This window comes from Lepisosteus oculatus, chromosome 3 (genome assembly GCF_040954835.1).
Source record: "Lepisosteus oculatus isolate fLepOcu1 chromosome 3, fLepOcu1.hap2, whole genome shotgun sequence".
Lineage (NCBI taxonomy): Eukaryota > Metazoa > Chordata > Actinopteri > Semionotiformes > Lepisosteidae > Lepisosteus > Lepisosteus oculatus.
The window spans coordinates 73,637,150-73,653,044 of record NC_090698.1 but is presented as its reverse complement, the minus strand read 5'-3'; the positions used below and the strand labels follow the sequence as shown (position 1 = coordinate 73,653,044).

Below are 15,895 nucleotides of genomic sequence, written 5' to 3'. Positions count from 1 at the left end.
TTTGCACCAGGGAGGGGAAGGTTCGGGGAGCTGCAGTGTCGTTGGCGGTGTAAAGTGCACAGCAACTGGTTTGAACACCCCCTTCAAATGCTATTCATAGAATTTGTGACAATTTTGGATATGATATGAATTGCACTTTTTCTGGAAGTGATGACTTCAGCCATTTTAAATATCCTAAAAAGGGAGGGGGGATCTTTCCTGAGTTGGACACGTCCCCTCATACATTCAGAGCAGTGATACTCCTGTACTCACTGCTTATTTAATGCCCTGGGTTTCCGTCGTTTTTAAGAAACCAGTTCATTTTGCTGGAAGACGTAGGTGGCATTGTATCTGGAAAATGTCCTCGCCGAATAGAAAAGAAGAAAAAAGACGAAGAGTTTGTTTTCACAATGGCATGATCCGGGCCATGTGCACTGAGATCACAGACGGATGCACATGGAGAACTGTTTTCCAGGACTGGGGGGTCCCTGCGTTTGCTAGCAGTAGGGAAATGAAACAACAAGGCGAAATCTCTTTTGGCTGACATGCCATTATCTGTGCTCAGGTGCAACTGGAACACAAAACGCCTGTGCTATACAGCAGTTCATAAAACAACACCGTCTTCTCAAGGAGACATGAATTACGTGCGGCATATTCTGATTTCTTTATATGTCATCTCTAGAGTTACAAAACAATGGAAGGTGTTGTTTTCAAAATTAAGTAACAATTTAGCACTATATTGAAAAGCAACAGAACAAAGAGAGATTCTCTAGAAAAGGATCATTAAGAGTTGAATACAAAATTAAATTTCCTATGTTTCTTTCTTATGTGGGAAAGCATGGTTTCACACTGGCTTCGCTTTTTTTTGTTTCTCTCTAATACAACTATAGAGTGAATACAACATCATATACAGAGTCCATTTAATGGTCTGCTCTGAGTCTTTAGCACTGTAGAATGTGAAGCCGTTCCTTGTGTATAATTGCACTTTGAGTCTTTGCTTCTCCTTTGCCTGAAAACCAAGCTTATTGCAGCTGAGAGAATCTCCCACAAAAACTGCAAGTTGTCCTTGTGCATAAAAGCAGATTCTGCACTTCAACACCTTTTCAAATTAATATTTGTGATGGGTCTATTCTGCGCCTCGGAGGTTCTGTTCTCTTGCTTTGTTCCTGTGTTTGATGTAATGGAAGCAAGGACAAAAAGGAGAGCGGGGAGAGTGTGTGAAAATGGTAGTTAAGTGGGCTTAAGGGGTGCTTCAGCACTTTTTTGAAAGGATTCATGAGTGAATAGGCCTTCAGAGTGCTTAGCTGTAGTGCAGTAAATAGACAGGTCCAGCACAAAGCTGCAGATGAAATGAGCACATGCATATCACCCCTTGTGACATTTGGCCAATCCTGGAATATAATTTCACTTCTTTAGCCCCGGCTGAACATTTCCAGAATGCTCCGGCGGTTTAAATCTTTTGTTTGGTTAATTGCAATGAGTATAATATACAAGTCTCTTGGAGGTCCGCTGAAGACAATTAGACAATTGAACGATTTAATGAGATACTGCCAGTTACTCACAATACGGTTTTCTTTCACCACACAGTTTTTTAAAACTTTTTTTTCCTTTTTTTTTTTTTTTTTGAGAGGGATCTGGGCGATCACGTAGTATTTAGCCCATATCCACACCGGAGGAAAAAAGTGCATTTTTATAGGATATTACTGCGGAATTCTGTTTTCAGCCAGAGTGCAATTTGCAACTGTTTGCAGAGTGCTTACATAAGCATCGGCTTTTTCTCACTCAAACAGCAGCAGGATTTCTCTGGCAGGGTTTCCTTCAATAGCCAGGTAATGAGCAGCAATTATGAACACTGAAGTTTTTATGTGAATTATTGTCATTCCTGTAAAAGCTACAGAATGACCTGTGAGCTGAGCTACTGATCCTGTCTAGGATGTCTTTAAAACATTTAATTTTTTTTTCTTTTTTTTTTTCCTGTGTGGGAACAGAAGATAAAGCAGGGTAAAATGAGAAATATTAATAAGCTATTCATTATATTCTAGTTCTTACGAAGATTAATTAATAACCCCACTTTATGTAGTCAAGTGATTTTAATTTATAAGCCAAAATCTACACTTGTATGAAGTTGTGAAGGGCAGTTTTTTCTTTCCTTTCCCCCTAATCACAGTGTTACAACAAAAGACTAGGTCCATTATTACTTCTACAGCAAAGAGGAAAGGAAATGAGAGGGGGACAAGGTTGCTACAGTTTGACACAGGACAATTAATCTTCCAGTAAGCGTTGTCAGGCAGAAATGGACACAAATGGATCACTCACATTAACTGGAGGAGTGTAGGTAGGGATTTTAACAAGCATTTACGAGAGTCCATTTTCTCACTAATGAAGAGAGGAATAAGCGGCCTAGTGTAAGCTAGCATTATACACTTAAAGTTGTGTCCTCTCTGCTAAAGCCGCCTCTTCGCATTCTTGACATTTCTGGTCGAGACTCTGTGATCTGAGCTGGTGCTGGAAGGCTGTGAATTCTGAGCCTTCTTAGAACAGCACGTCGTTCACTTCAGAGACCTGTGCTCCTAAATTAATCAGATAACCATGGAGCTCAGCTTAACTCTTTACTCTTTTACTTTTTCTTCTGTCGGGAAAATAAATAAATCCGAACTTTTAATGATCCGCAGGGACCTCGGACTGACTGTGCGTATGCTTCCTGGAGACTGCACATTTGTAAACTATCTAGAAAAGGGAACGGGCTGAGCATTATGGAGTCTGTAAGCGGTTGTGCAGGTATATATTCCTGTGTAGTCACGTGTTTGCATTGCGCGGGGCCCAGGCCTGTGCCGTGTATTTGTCTGGGTATGGGGTTGTGTGAAGTGGGGGGCATGGGGTGATGCAGAGCTCTGCTGGGGACCATGCAGAGTGTCACCGTGCCGAAGGGCTCCTCTCCAGCAGCACTGCTGGATAGTGGTGTGCACACATGGATTGCAAGTAGGGGGATGCAGGGACGACACCTCAGCTCAGCATTGCCGATCCTGTCGGCCCTGGCACATCTGTCATTTTGAGAAATGTGAAGGGAAAAAGACAAATTTCACAATTCAGTACTTGAGCTTTTAGACCAGCTCCCGAAACATGTTAAAAACTCATAACCTAATCTTAAAGGGTTTGTCAGTTTGGTAAACAGGGAAAATGTTTATGTGTGCCATGCAGTTCCCACAGAATAAAGTATGTGCATCTTTCCTGCACATCAGCTGCTGTGTCTGTTGATTAATCCTAAGAGCTGCTGCGTTGATGGCATTGTTATAGCTTTGTTATCGCTGATTTGCCAAAACGCTGTCACCCAGCCCAAACGTCAGGGAGCTCTCCTTGTTTGTGTGGAAAGAAAATGTCTTGAAAAACAAGAGACATACAGAAGTAAGCGTGGTGTCGTTTTTGTGCATCTTTCTTTCCTTGGCCTACTGCCTGTGCACTTCTTCTCATGCCCAGAGTGTAAGGAAGATTGCCACTTGTGGACAGTCTTCTGGCATACGGTAATATTGTTTGTAATGCTGGACTGTGAGAGTGTCCAGTAAGACTTTGATCTCAAGTAGACGCTGATAAAAACCAGCTCAGGTTCCACCTGATTCAAAGACAAGTGTCTAGAAACTCTGGATCATCCTGGGAGAAGACAAAACGCAAAAAAACTTTGTGCCTGGAATATTTTTTATTTATATTTTTACAGTCCTGGATAATGTCTGGCCAGTCCGTGTAAGAAGCCATCTGCAGCGCTAACACATGTACTAAAGCCTCCCCTAAGGAGATGTTGGCACTGCGTAGTGCTGCACCACCTTCAAGTCTGGCAGAGTATTTGTGAAATAGCCATTTCATTTCAGTGTCATCTCCTCCAGAAACTGAGTCACAGAGTCCCTTCCAAATTCAGGAGCACTGCACAGGTCCCATCGGTTGACATTCCCTTTTATTATTAACATCATGGAGAAGAAGGCAAAAGGATGGCACTGGAAGGATGGGGGAAGCGAAGTGCGCTTGATCCTTGTCAGGCGCTCTGTCTTTCTCATTTTCCCATATTTCCTGCGGGACTCCGGAGCCTGAGTGGGACAGGTAGGCGATTGCTGACAAGCCTTCCTACGGCTCCGGCCGACAGCGGTGACAGGGACACCTCGCAGTTTGCGACTGGGGAGCCCGAGAAGGGGACACACACGTGCACTCGCACCACAGCGGAGAGCAAACCTGCCACCTGCACAGGCAGGCGTTCCTGCTCCTGCAGACGGAAAAGAAAATCCCCATGTTTGTGCCGATGGAAAGAAAATCCCCATTTTTATTTTAGTCCAGTCCCTGTAAACAAACCCAGGCTTTCCGTTCCTTCTGCCTGTCAGTGTGGGACAGTCCCTCAAGCCCCTGAATAGATCAGGACCGATCTCAGAGTAGCAACGTCTTTTCTGTAATGCGGTGACCAGGATTGTACACAACATCCTAAATGCTTTGTAATTAAATTCAATTCAATATTCTGAATTCCAAGGGCCTCTAGCGTCAAGCTGCAGGCGCCGTTCCTGCACAGGGCTGAGCGTCTAATGAGTTAACAGTCAGAGAATTCAGATTCCTTGTGCTTCTGCTACTGTATCTGATACAAAACAATCTAAAGGGGTTCCTGGTCCAGCCTTCCCTCTGAAGACATACTGGACTAGATGCCCCACCATGTTATAGGGAGCAGGAAGATTTAAACACAATGAAGAAGTATTTGGTGATGTTTCTAAGTTCTAGTAAAGTATTGTCTATACTAAAGCCCCGGCACTGTGTTTTAAATAAGTATTCTCTATTTTCTCGCGTTTGCAAGAAGTGCTGTGAGAGAGTGCAGTGATCTCATTTCTGAGCTTTAAACCCCAGAGAAACCAAAGGAAATACCTGATTTTAAACGAGATCCAGCTGAATCTTATTGCCAAAGGAACAGTGGAGTGTCTGTTGCATTTTTATTTAAAACCAAAAGACTCTTTAATCAGAATTGAATGCACAGTACTGTCTGTTCTTGGAAATCATTCACGTTTTTATATTTAACGAACTCTTTAAAGACCTTAGTGTTAACCAATCAACTGCACTCAAACTGGAATCGATATGTCTGTATTCTTGTTTACAAAGGTCATACCACAAAGCAGTTTATAATTGCACTATTTTCACATTTAGGGCCACTATTACCGCTATTACTACTAATAATAAGTTGTCAATTTATATCAGTAAAACTTTCAATAGTCTTAAAATGTTAGGTTTAATGGAATTGTGGAAGTTTTTCTCTCTCGGTTCTTGCGTTAAAAGCCCATTAAAAGTTCAGTGCACATGCTGGAGACAGTATGTGTAAGTGCAAATAAGTGCAAAGCGAATGTCATTAAGCAAGAAGCAGTCCGCTGACCTAGATTGTCATGGCTTTGGACAAGAGTGTTTGTCATTACATGCTACATGTTTTACTGACTCCCTGGGGAATAGGGGAAGACACAGTTTCACCTTTTCTGTGCCAAAACATTTTAATTATATCTTCTCCCAAGTACTGCGGCTCAGTAACCAAGGAGCTGACATTGATGCATGTGCTGATAAATCTGCAAACACTGGAAATAAGATTAACAAAGATTTTGAGGAAAGGGTGACAGCTAATTTTGCACAGTATTCTGCATCTAATCCAGCAGAGGCGTTATTATAGAATATATTTTCCAGTGCGCATTTGGAAGCCCAGTTGTGCCGGACTGTAAGAAACAGTGCTGTAAATATGCATGTGTGTATGTTAGCAGATTTGTTTTCTCCCTGCCTTATCTTGCTTGCTCTTCATTTTTTCCCCTTGATTGTTCAAACCTAAATTTCAATAATTCAAGCGAACAATTTAAATTTGGTGGTGGTTCAGTAGGTTTAGCTTTATTGCCTTTGATGTGATTTGTCATTCTTGTCACATAAGTTTTGTGTATGTTTGATAGTATATAAACAAGCTGTAATCACAGCAAACCGGAGAAATGCAAAGTTAAGTTTAAAAAATACACGCGTACAGTGTGTGAGAGACTATATTCTGTGAGGGAATGTAGTTCAGATGCATTCAGGTTAAAAAAGAATAATGTAAGTGGCGCATTCCAATTGTTTTTTACAAAATGAGCATTTTTTATAATGAAATACAGGACAAAATTAGGCTTTGTTTTGCATGGACTTTTGTAAAATCCTTGTTAGATAATGTAAAACATTAATTTTTAAGACTGTCTTCGCTGACATTTAACGAGAAGGCTTTCAGAAATGTCTGCAAGCTGTCTAGCGTTCTTGGACAGGGCTCAAATGGCCTTTTTGTCTTTAAATATCCATCTCTCTGGTTTTTGAAGCGATACCGCACACAGACAGGGCTCCGTCCTGGTGCTTTGTCATTCCCTTCCACAGCGAAACAAACTGATCGCAATCGCATGAGCCACAGCTGATTCCTAACATTTTTATTTGAACAAAAAAATCCTCCAAGTGCTTCTACTTCTCTGTGCCCGTTTTGCTTTTTTTACCGCAGAAACATCTTGTAGTCTTTTTTTCGTCTGTCTCTTTTCAGCCACCTCTTCGAATTGGTTCCCTGTCTTCATTTGCACGCGGCTGACAGTTTCTTTCACTTTTCTTTGTCAAATTTTCTTTCTCTTTCATCCGTCCTTCTCCATCTGCTTTCGCTTTTGTTTGCTCGGGCCCTCTCTCATCCCAACTTGATAATGAGGAATGCAGTGTGACCCTGACCTCTATCAGCCCAGCCCCGACCCCCTGACCCCAGCATGTGACCCCTGACCCTCTTTTTGACAGCTTGATTAATTACCCTGTGTTATGATTTATGAGTAAGCAGTATGTAAAAATAATAGACAACAGGTGGTCCTCCCATACTTCTCTTTTTCTTTTTCTTTCTCTTCCTGCCTCCTGGAACAGTTGCTTTTAAGTTTTTTTTTTTTACTTGCTTCTCAAGTAAGAGGTGGCATTTGATTCATGTGAGTACAGTGTTACTTTGTGTGTTTTATGTAAAGGGCTATTGGCCTGGCACTCAAAATCTTGAGGACAATTGCTTTTGTTATTATTTTTGTCCCTTTATTTTTGCTGGAGCGGTGGCGCTGCCAGAAGGGCCCCCGGCTCTGTGCCGTAAGGACGCCCGTGCGTGTCCCGCAGTTCGAATACACCCCACGCGCTCTCGCTCCCGGACACACCACAACACATCCCCGACATTTCGGGGATCTTCTTTCTCAGGTCACGTCTTTGAGAAAATCGCTCGGATGACGCAGGGGGTGTTTTTCGGGCCGAGCTGCCGCTGTGTGTGCTTTCACGCCTCGGCGGAGCCTCGGGCTTGGCTGCCGTGACCTCACCTGCCTGCCGTGCCCACGGCGCTGTGACCTACCACACCAGACCGGCCCGTAGGGTCAGCAGTCCTGTCCGCCAGCTCGGCCTTCTGGGCTTGCTGGGAATCGTCCGGGGCCGAGCCTTTTCCCAAAGAAGACAAAAAAAAAACTGGAGTGCTGAACTTGGAAAAATTGCAGAGATCAACCCAAGGAAAGCGATCTCCCTCCAGCCCTTACTTGCTGGCCGAGAGAGGTGGACAGAGGTCAAGGGATTCCAGTTTAGCCCCTGACCTTTGTGGTCACATGGGGCACAGTATGTAGCAAGATTAATACCCCCAGCCTGGACGCTCTCAACTCATTATTCATTTGCTCTGGCATGGGAGATTAAAAAGGATATCAAATTTGCTTGAAATATTTTAGAATGGTATTGACCTTAAAATTGCCGGCTAACAGTCCAGATTAACTGGGATGTACTTTCAATTTCAGACATCTGGTTTTGAGCAGCAGAAATTCCTTGGTGTGTTTAGCTTGTTGTAAGATCAAATAATGCTGTGTCTGTTTGCACAGAAGTGTGCATATACTGCTTAATTTAATATTTAAGGCCCTTTTCTATCAAGATATATAGTAAAGAAATGTTGTCAAATGTTTTTTTATTTACATCCATTTGAGTAAATTGGTTACATCCATTAACACTATTTTTAATTTTTTTTAACAAAGTAAATGTATTACATAGCAGTGCTGTTAGACGGGCAAAAGCTAATTCTAAGAATGCTGCTTTTCCAGGTCAGGAACATTTTATTGAATGAAATCTGCTATTCCTAAGTAAGTAAATTTAAATTTTAATGGCTTATGGTGTTTTCATATATTTTTTTTTATTTAAAAAGAAAAAAAAGTTGTTATTTTTTTACATACTGTTTAAGATCTATAGATTTTCATTTTTAGAAATTCTGGACAAATAAAATGATCACAAATTATTATTCATTATGGTATTGTAGTGTGTGATGTGAGCTACACTACTTGGCAGATTAAGTCGCTCCTCAAAATTGTTTACATGCGATAAATTTATTGAAGAACTGATTGTACAGTTCAACAGATTATACAGTTTAACTTGTTGCTTTACAAGTCTCATTTCTGATAGAATTACTTCTACTTAGGACATTAGTAAACTATGGATCAAATGCTAATAATAATAATAATAATAATAATAATAAACAAGTAAAGGTTTATTCCATGCTGAAAAGAGAACAAAAGAAACACAAGGCTGTGGAACCTTCAATAATAATAATAATAATAATAATAATACTATAATCATCATCTTAAAACATTGAGTTCACAGCAGTTGGAATATGTTGAAATAAACCACATGTGCTGTGAATGTTGTATTCAAGGCTGAATGTTTGTTCCCACTCGTCCATGAACTAGTCCCATGGAAAGGTCATTGCACAGGCTCGAGGCAGTGTGATTCGGCACAAAGATCCTGCAGAAACAAGCTCTGCGAGCTGGCTGTGAAACGGTTATTGGTGTCGCCACCTTGCTTTGGGGGGTGGATCCCACGGAAAGAAAAACCTCATTCGTGAAAACGGATATCCCGGTTTTCCCCATCCTCGCACAGCAAAAGGGCCAAATAAACGCCTAGGTGCCGTTTGTGATCATGGAATATCTGATGTCTTATTGTCACTACTGCAGCACCGTCCAGTATGCAGAAAACAGCGCAGCCTTGCCGAGTGTCATTAACCTGCTTATTATTAGGAATTATTAGGTTTATTTTTTTTAAGTGGAACAAACGTGTTATTTGGAAGGCTCTGTAGTTCCCTTCTGTGCGGACGCTCGGGACCCAGAGGTGTTGGATTGTAAAGCCCCAGATATTGCCGTCATCGCGGAAAGGCCCTGTTTGAATAACGACATCCTCCTCTCGTGGCGTCATGGTTGCCGGAGGAGGCGGCAGGACCAGGGCTGGGGAAGGGAAGGGGCGGCGTGCCGTAGCGCGGTGGAAGGCCGAGCTGGCGTGCCGGCGTGCCGCTCCTTTTCCACATCCGGGAAATCCATTCCATCTGCCTGCTGGGCGATATCGCAAGGACCAGGAGCAGCAGCAGTAATATTATTGTTGTTAATGATGTTGCTATAATAACAGTAATAGGAATAATAATATTAATAATAGTAACAGTAATAATAGTAGTAATATCAATGTGTTTCAATAGCTTCAGAAAAAGCTGCAGCGCTTTTCCAGCTGTCCGTGTCGGGGCAGGGAGCCCTGTGGGAAGCCTCAGGCACCTGGGGGGGGGTGACCCCTTGGCAGGGCGTCTTCCCTGGCGGAATCAGGGACTCTCGTTCCAAACCGTGTGCCTTGGCTGTGGAAGTCTGCCTGCGTATCTGCTTTGCATTTGTCTTTGACCGCAGTCATTAAAAAACACGCCCACATTTCCCCCAACTGGATGACAACGAGCACGCCAACCTCCCAGCCTCAGCCGGAAAAAGGTGTTTGCTTAAAAGTGATTTGCATGTGGCTCAATATTAGATTGACGCCTTTTGTCGTGCTTACGGGGGTTTGATTTATATATAAAATAGTTGGACAAGAATAACGGGGGCACATATCATTCTATGATCTATATCTCCGCTCTCCTTCATTAAAAATGTATGTGTAAGCTGAGGGAAACAATATAGAAATATAAATCAAAATGCTTAAGGCATAACAATAGAGGGTTTCTTTTGTGTGCGTGCATTACTCCAGGATTTCGTCTTTTCTTGCTGTTGCACCTATTGTTTCCTGTGAGCTGTGATCTTTTATTTAGTGCGAGATAAGTACAAGCCGCATGTCTGTGTTGAGGTACAGTAAAAACAAATGTCAACACCCTAAGGAAGCTCGTCTTGTTTATATTAACATCTTGCATGTGTGCTGCCTTTAATAGGATGAGGATTACTTTCTTAACAAACAGCACGGCTTAAATAATGCTGCTTGGCAGACAGATTTTTACCGCAAATAGAATCAGATACCTGGAGGTCTTAAATTAATAATCTTTATTTTATGTCATCATAAAAAAAAGACCCTCACCAGAGATCAGATTAAATCTTTTTTAAGCACAGTTTTTGGACTGTTGAAATTGTAATCCTTGGCCATTAGAGGTTTATTTTATGCCAGTCTGGCCTGCCTCCCCATTTTCCTCGTCGGCATTTTCAGTTATTGTCTTGTTTCACTTTCCTTAATTAAATACTTTAAGGGCCCATCGTATTCTTCATATGAATTATAAGTACACTATTAGTAATAAGCAATGTAGGTATTTTTTAAGTGAAATTGCTTTACAGGTATAATTGAGTTCTTTGTTTGCGGAGATGTTACTGTGAACAATTGACATGTTGTCCTCCTATAAAAGTTGACAAATGATTTGTGTAATATTTACTTACATAATCAATGCCTTTGACAAATTTCACCTCTCCGATGATTTATGTGATCCAGTCTCCTCTTTGGTGTAGAGAATAGATTAAGCTTCGGGTTTCTGTAACATATGTAACTTCATAATAAATGCATGAATAATGACGTTGCTTTTACAACTTAGCCAGTAAATAAAGCACTCAGCTGCAGCAAATATTCCCCGTGCATTACTGAAGTTAGTGAACTGAAATTGTTGTTAACACTTGTTGTTAAAGTGTATTTAAGTTATATCCCAAGTGCCTCCCGAGAGAAGCATAAAAAATAAATATTAGCCAAAAGAGATATCACTTAGCTCACCGGTTGCTTAGATGATGTATTATCATAGTCCACTGTGTGTTTGTGTTCCTGAGAGTGGCTTCTGAGAGTAGTAAATGCTGCCAGTATTTAGGGACAAGGCTAATATTGCCTTTATCACCATTTGCAATAGAGGTTGGGTCTAGTGTAACTGGGCTTGGGACATGAGGTATTGACGTAGTGTATCAGCTTGGGAGATAAGCTCCACAGAGTGTATCTGTGTCCAGGAGAGAAAGGTGATAAGGACTGGACAACCTTGCTGTTAAACACAGATCTTAATCTGACTCTTCAATAAAATCAAGTACAAATTGCTGGAGAATGGGGGATAGGCAAGGTGATGGATGAGGAGAGGGCTGTCCCACCGGTTCTGGGCAATCAGCTCTTGCAAGGAAGGCTGCAAAAAATGCTCAGACCCAAAATGTCTTTATTGAAACCATTACGTCACTGTTGCTGCTGTCCTTGGATACTCCAGATAGGATGAGCACCTCTACCAGTACCAGTGACCCACCCCCTTCCAAAAACAGAAGAAAAATGCAGCCTCACAGAAAATGCACATGGATCTGCTGGGAGGCCGGAGCATGTAACATGAGGATTTTTGTGTTTATTTTGGACGCTTCTTAAAAAACAGTAAAACAGAAAATAAATGGTAGCTAATGCAATTCTGAGGGAATGTGTTGGTCACGTTGTGCAAGTGGTGTTTTACCAGTTTTGATCAGAATTACTAACATTATTGTATTTTTTTATTTCAAAAGATTTTTTACTACTACGCATTTGTAACTTGGCCTGTTGTATATAAACGGTGTGTCTGTATATTTCTATTTCTCAGTTTCCGTCTGAAGGTTTTTATTCCCGTGTTAGCTTCACGTGGCCTGGTCTGTGGCTGGAGAGTGAGCAGGGGGCTGCGGTTCAGCCAGCAGACAGAGTCTGAGAAGTGTCTGCGGTCTCTGCCTGTGTTCAGCAGGGCTGCGTGTTCCCCTTGTCTCACTTGCTCACTTTAACGAAATGCACTCACCCAAAAATGAATTGAGATTTATTCAGGCATTTGTTCGAAATGCAAACCTGTTACAGTGCACCAAACCAACCTGTATATTTTATTTATCACAACTGTATATCAGAAAAGTTACGTGGTAAACCTTGTGAACTTTTATGTGTAAAAACCGAAGTGCTGTGTTTTAGACAATCTGTCAAAAAAAATCATTATTTCTTATTATTTATTCAGTGTTTTTTTAAAGGATATTTAAGATTTTCTTGCGGTTTTAAATCTCCTGCACAATCTTCTCCTTTCTAAAGAGAACCCTTTGTGGGCTTTTTAAGCTAGATAGCTTTTTTTAAGAAGCTTTTTTTTCCTGTTTATGTCTGTTTTTCAATTGATAGCATCAGATTTACACCCTGTGAAAAACAAGAAATTTGAAGGTAAAAATGTGATAGGAAATCTATTGTTTTAATAAATTAATGAATACATCAAAAAATGTTAATTTTTTTGGCAAGTTTATTTTTCTGGTTCCTCTCAGGATAGGAAGGAAAGATTGAAAAGCTTGTGTGCGTTTTTGCAGTTAGCTCATAAACCATCGTGAGTGGTTGCGATAGTGCAGAAATTTGTCGGTCAGAGCTGTGGATGTGAATATCCAACGATATTGTGTGTCAGCGCCCGCGAAACATTTTACTGCTCCACATATTCATACTTCAGGCTCAGGCTACATTTTCCTCTTCCTTTCCCCCACTGAACACAGTGCGGAAAGGGCAGGCTGGCTGGGGGAGGTCTCTGACAAGGAGTCCAAGTCTTCCAGTATACGAAAGAAGGAATAATAGTGCCTTGCCTGTTGAAAAAGCCACGGAGAGAGAAGCTCTGACAGACAAGGTTACGGAGGAGGTGGTGGCCTTGAGCAGGCTGTCTGACGAGAGGAGGGCTGGATATTATATTACGGTATTTAGGTTTTGCTCCTCGGACAAGCGTTTGTGCTTTTTAATTGGGTCTTTTCACAGTCCCGTCCCCTGGTGAAGCTCAGGTTGTGAAAGGACGAGGCTGATAATGCGCTCAGTACGCGTTCCTGAAACCTGGTCTGCGCTCCGCTGTTGTGTGTGTGTGTGTGTGTTTTTAACCATCATCCATGTTGAAAACCATTCACTCACAAATACCTTGAGGCTTTGATTGTGTTTCCCTATTCAGATCCCTAAGCCCCCGTTTTGCCTGCAGAGAGGCTGCTTCTCCCGTCTCCCCTCTCATTGGCTGGCGGGGGAGAGGTCGCCCCTCTGCCCCGTGCGTGCCAGCGCACAGCTGCCAATCAACAGCCAGCGCGGCGAGAACAGGAAGCCAGGGCCCGCTGTCAGGAAATGGGAGATCTGCGACCCCCAGTCCCCCCCAGCTCCATCCTCTCCCCGCAGTGCCCCCTCACCCACGCCCGCCCCCCTTCCCCTCCCTGTGCGGCCACAGCGCCCACCTGGCAGGGCAGCTCCTGTCGCCGGCCCCTCGGCAGAGCTTGAGGTAGGACGCTGGCTGTCGCAGTCCCCGGAAAACAGCTCCGCGACAGAAGCGCACCCGTGAGTCTTCCCACTCCTGAAGCCCCCTTTGTCAAAAACTTTAACGGCGCTTCATGGGAAAAGGCAAATATTTGTGAATAGCGGCACTTGCAGCTGTTTATTCGTATTACTGCCCCCCCCGCAGTTAATGACGGGAAAATATGCAAGGGTGTGATTCCCCCTCATTGCGCCAGCCTAAGTAATTCCAAAGGCTCTAGAAATATTCCAAGTGACTTCCAGTGTGTTGGCGCTCGGCTCACGTGAGCTGTCCGCTCTGCCAGGGTAGATTGGATGAAAAGGCGAACGGAGTTTGTGCTGCTTTTATTCCTGTTCTTGAGTAGCGGCAGTGCGACACTACTGCCGAGGATGGGAATACTGGGCCGTGAGTGTAGGAAGCCGATGGTCCGTTCCTGTAGTAATACTACTTCTTTAGTGTTCGTGTCGAGGGGGCCGACAGCCGCGTTTGTGGGTCCCCGCGCTGTGCTGGGCTTGGGTCTCGAGGAGAGCAGGGGTCCGTCTCTTGCCAAGGGGGTTGGGGGGGGTGAGGGCAGGGCGACAAAAGAGCGCTTACCCGTGTGACCAGAGGCATCGGGGCCTGTCCTCGTCCGGGACCCGAGATGACCCCCGCTGACCACCGGCCTGACTCCGACGCCCGGAGGTCCGGGGGCCGCGGCCCGCAGTGGAGGGCTTTGTCCACTCCGCTCTGGGAAGAGGGGCAGGGAAGCGCGCGCGTGTGTGTGTGTGTGTGTGTGTGTGTGTGTGAACACTGGTAAGAGGCGCTCGGGGAGATGGGCTGGGGCTCGCTGGTCACACTGGGAGCTGCTGGAAACATATCCCTGTGTGCCCTTCACTCAAGACAGGACAGGAGCTGGGACTCACTGCTAGAATCATTCCAGACACATGACATCGAACAATAACTGCAGCTCGATTCATAAGAATTTCAGAATAAACAAAATGTAGGCCATTTAATGGGAAATATTCTTACCATATGTGGCCTGGAAGCTGGCTTATATGCCTGCTGCGAGTCAGTCTTGGATCTTTTTCTTCTTTGTCACTTTGTTTCCTGCAACGCAAGAGGAAAAACAAAAGGATCTGCCTCCTTAAAGCCGTGACCCGCGCCATTTAAACCCTTCTGCTGTGTCACAGTAATCGCCAGGAACTTTCTGCGCGGCGTAAATCTCCGCTGGCTTTGTCTTTCTGTACAGTAGGCTGCTCTTCTCCCGATGGATTGCAGCTTCTCTTTGGGATTTGGAGCGGTCGGTGTTTTTAGTGCACAGGGCTCTTCCAGCAGTTTGCGTGGTTGTTAGCTGGTTTGTGGTACCCCCCCACCACCACCAGCCTATTAAAGAGTATTATTTTATTACTTCAGCTTTTCCTTTTCGCCCCGTTGTGTTACAAACGCCGGCGAGGTGGCCAGCGTTGCCCCCTCTCTGGCAGTGAACAGCGTGTGGCGGAAGGGGGCCTCGATACCGGCAATTTGGCGGCCCCGTAGCCGAAACCCGTAATGAAGTAACGAGACCTTGTGAAGCACAAATCTGCTTCGGGTTGACAAAGCGTGGTAAAGGTTACTCCAATAAAGTTTTCACACAGTTGGGAAGCAACGCCTACAAGTCAGCCAGCCGCGGCGGGGCTCTGTGCTCGGGCGGCTGAAGTTGATGCATGACAGCGGACCCTGGCAGTCATTTATCTAGGCTGCCACCAGTGGGCAGTGGCACAAAGCATGTGATGGGAAAGACGTGGTCCAAGTTTTCCAGCGCATTTGCTAACAAAGGAACCCCAGGCTGATCAAATGTTTAAAAAAGCTCAGGAAGGACGAGCACATGAATAAAGGCATTCCTTGAAAGGTGTTTAATACTCTTTTAATGCATGCGCTTTGTGCTGCCAACAAATGAGAAAAAGGACATTAACAGTCTGCACTGTGAGGCGTGATCATTTGTTAAAATGAAAGATTGCGTTTATGGCTTTAATAGGAAACCTTTAAAAATCACAGGCACAGTTATTTATTTTTCAGCCCCCCGTTCAGCACGCGGTCCGAATAATTGCAAAGGTGTTGGCTAAAGCAAACATTTTTTTTTTTAATTATTGAATCGCAGTGAAAATTTCTGGGTGGAAGCAGCAATAAAATAATGAAAAGGCTTTTTATTAATTGTTAATGTGCGTTTTTTTGTGAATTTACTTGTGGAGTGGTTGGCATTGAGATTAAAATGTGGAAAAAACACAGAGCCTGATGAAACGAATATTCTTACCACGAACGTGTTTTTCTTTCTTTAATAATGGTTTGTGTCACATGTATAATTAAATTAAAATGGAGAACAAGAAATGTTGATGTTTAATTATGAGCTATGATAGTCAAACCAGAAAAAAGTAACTAAAATGT

The 15,895-nt window shown here is 43.4% G+C and overlaps 1 protein-coding gene and 1 long non-coding RNA gene across 3 annotated transcripts in view; one reads left to right on the top strand and one right to left on the bottom strand.

Annotated features, from left to right (window-relative positions):
* The window catches only part of arb2a (ARB2 cotranscriptional regulator A), a 183,367-nt gene that overhangs the window by 60,647 nt on the left and 106,825 nt on the right, over positions 1-15,895 (top strand). The window lies entirely within an intron of this gene.
* On the bottom strand, positions 9,031-11,088 carry LOC107079064 (uncharacterized). Its single transcript, XR_001480056.2, has 3 exons — positions 11,005-11,088; positions 10,680-10,771; positions 9,031-9,399 (listed from the first exon to the last, which is right to left on the bottom strand). It is a non-coding gene; the product is annotated as an uncharacterized lncRNA (long non-coding RNA).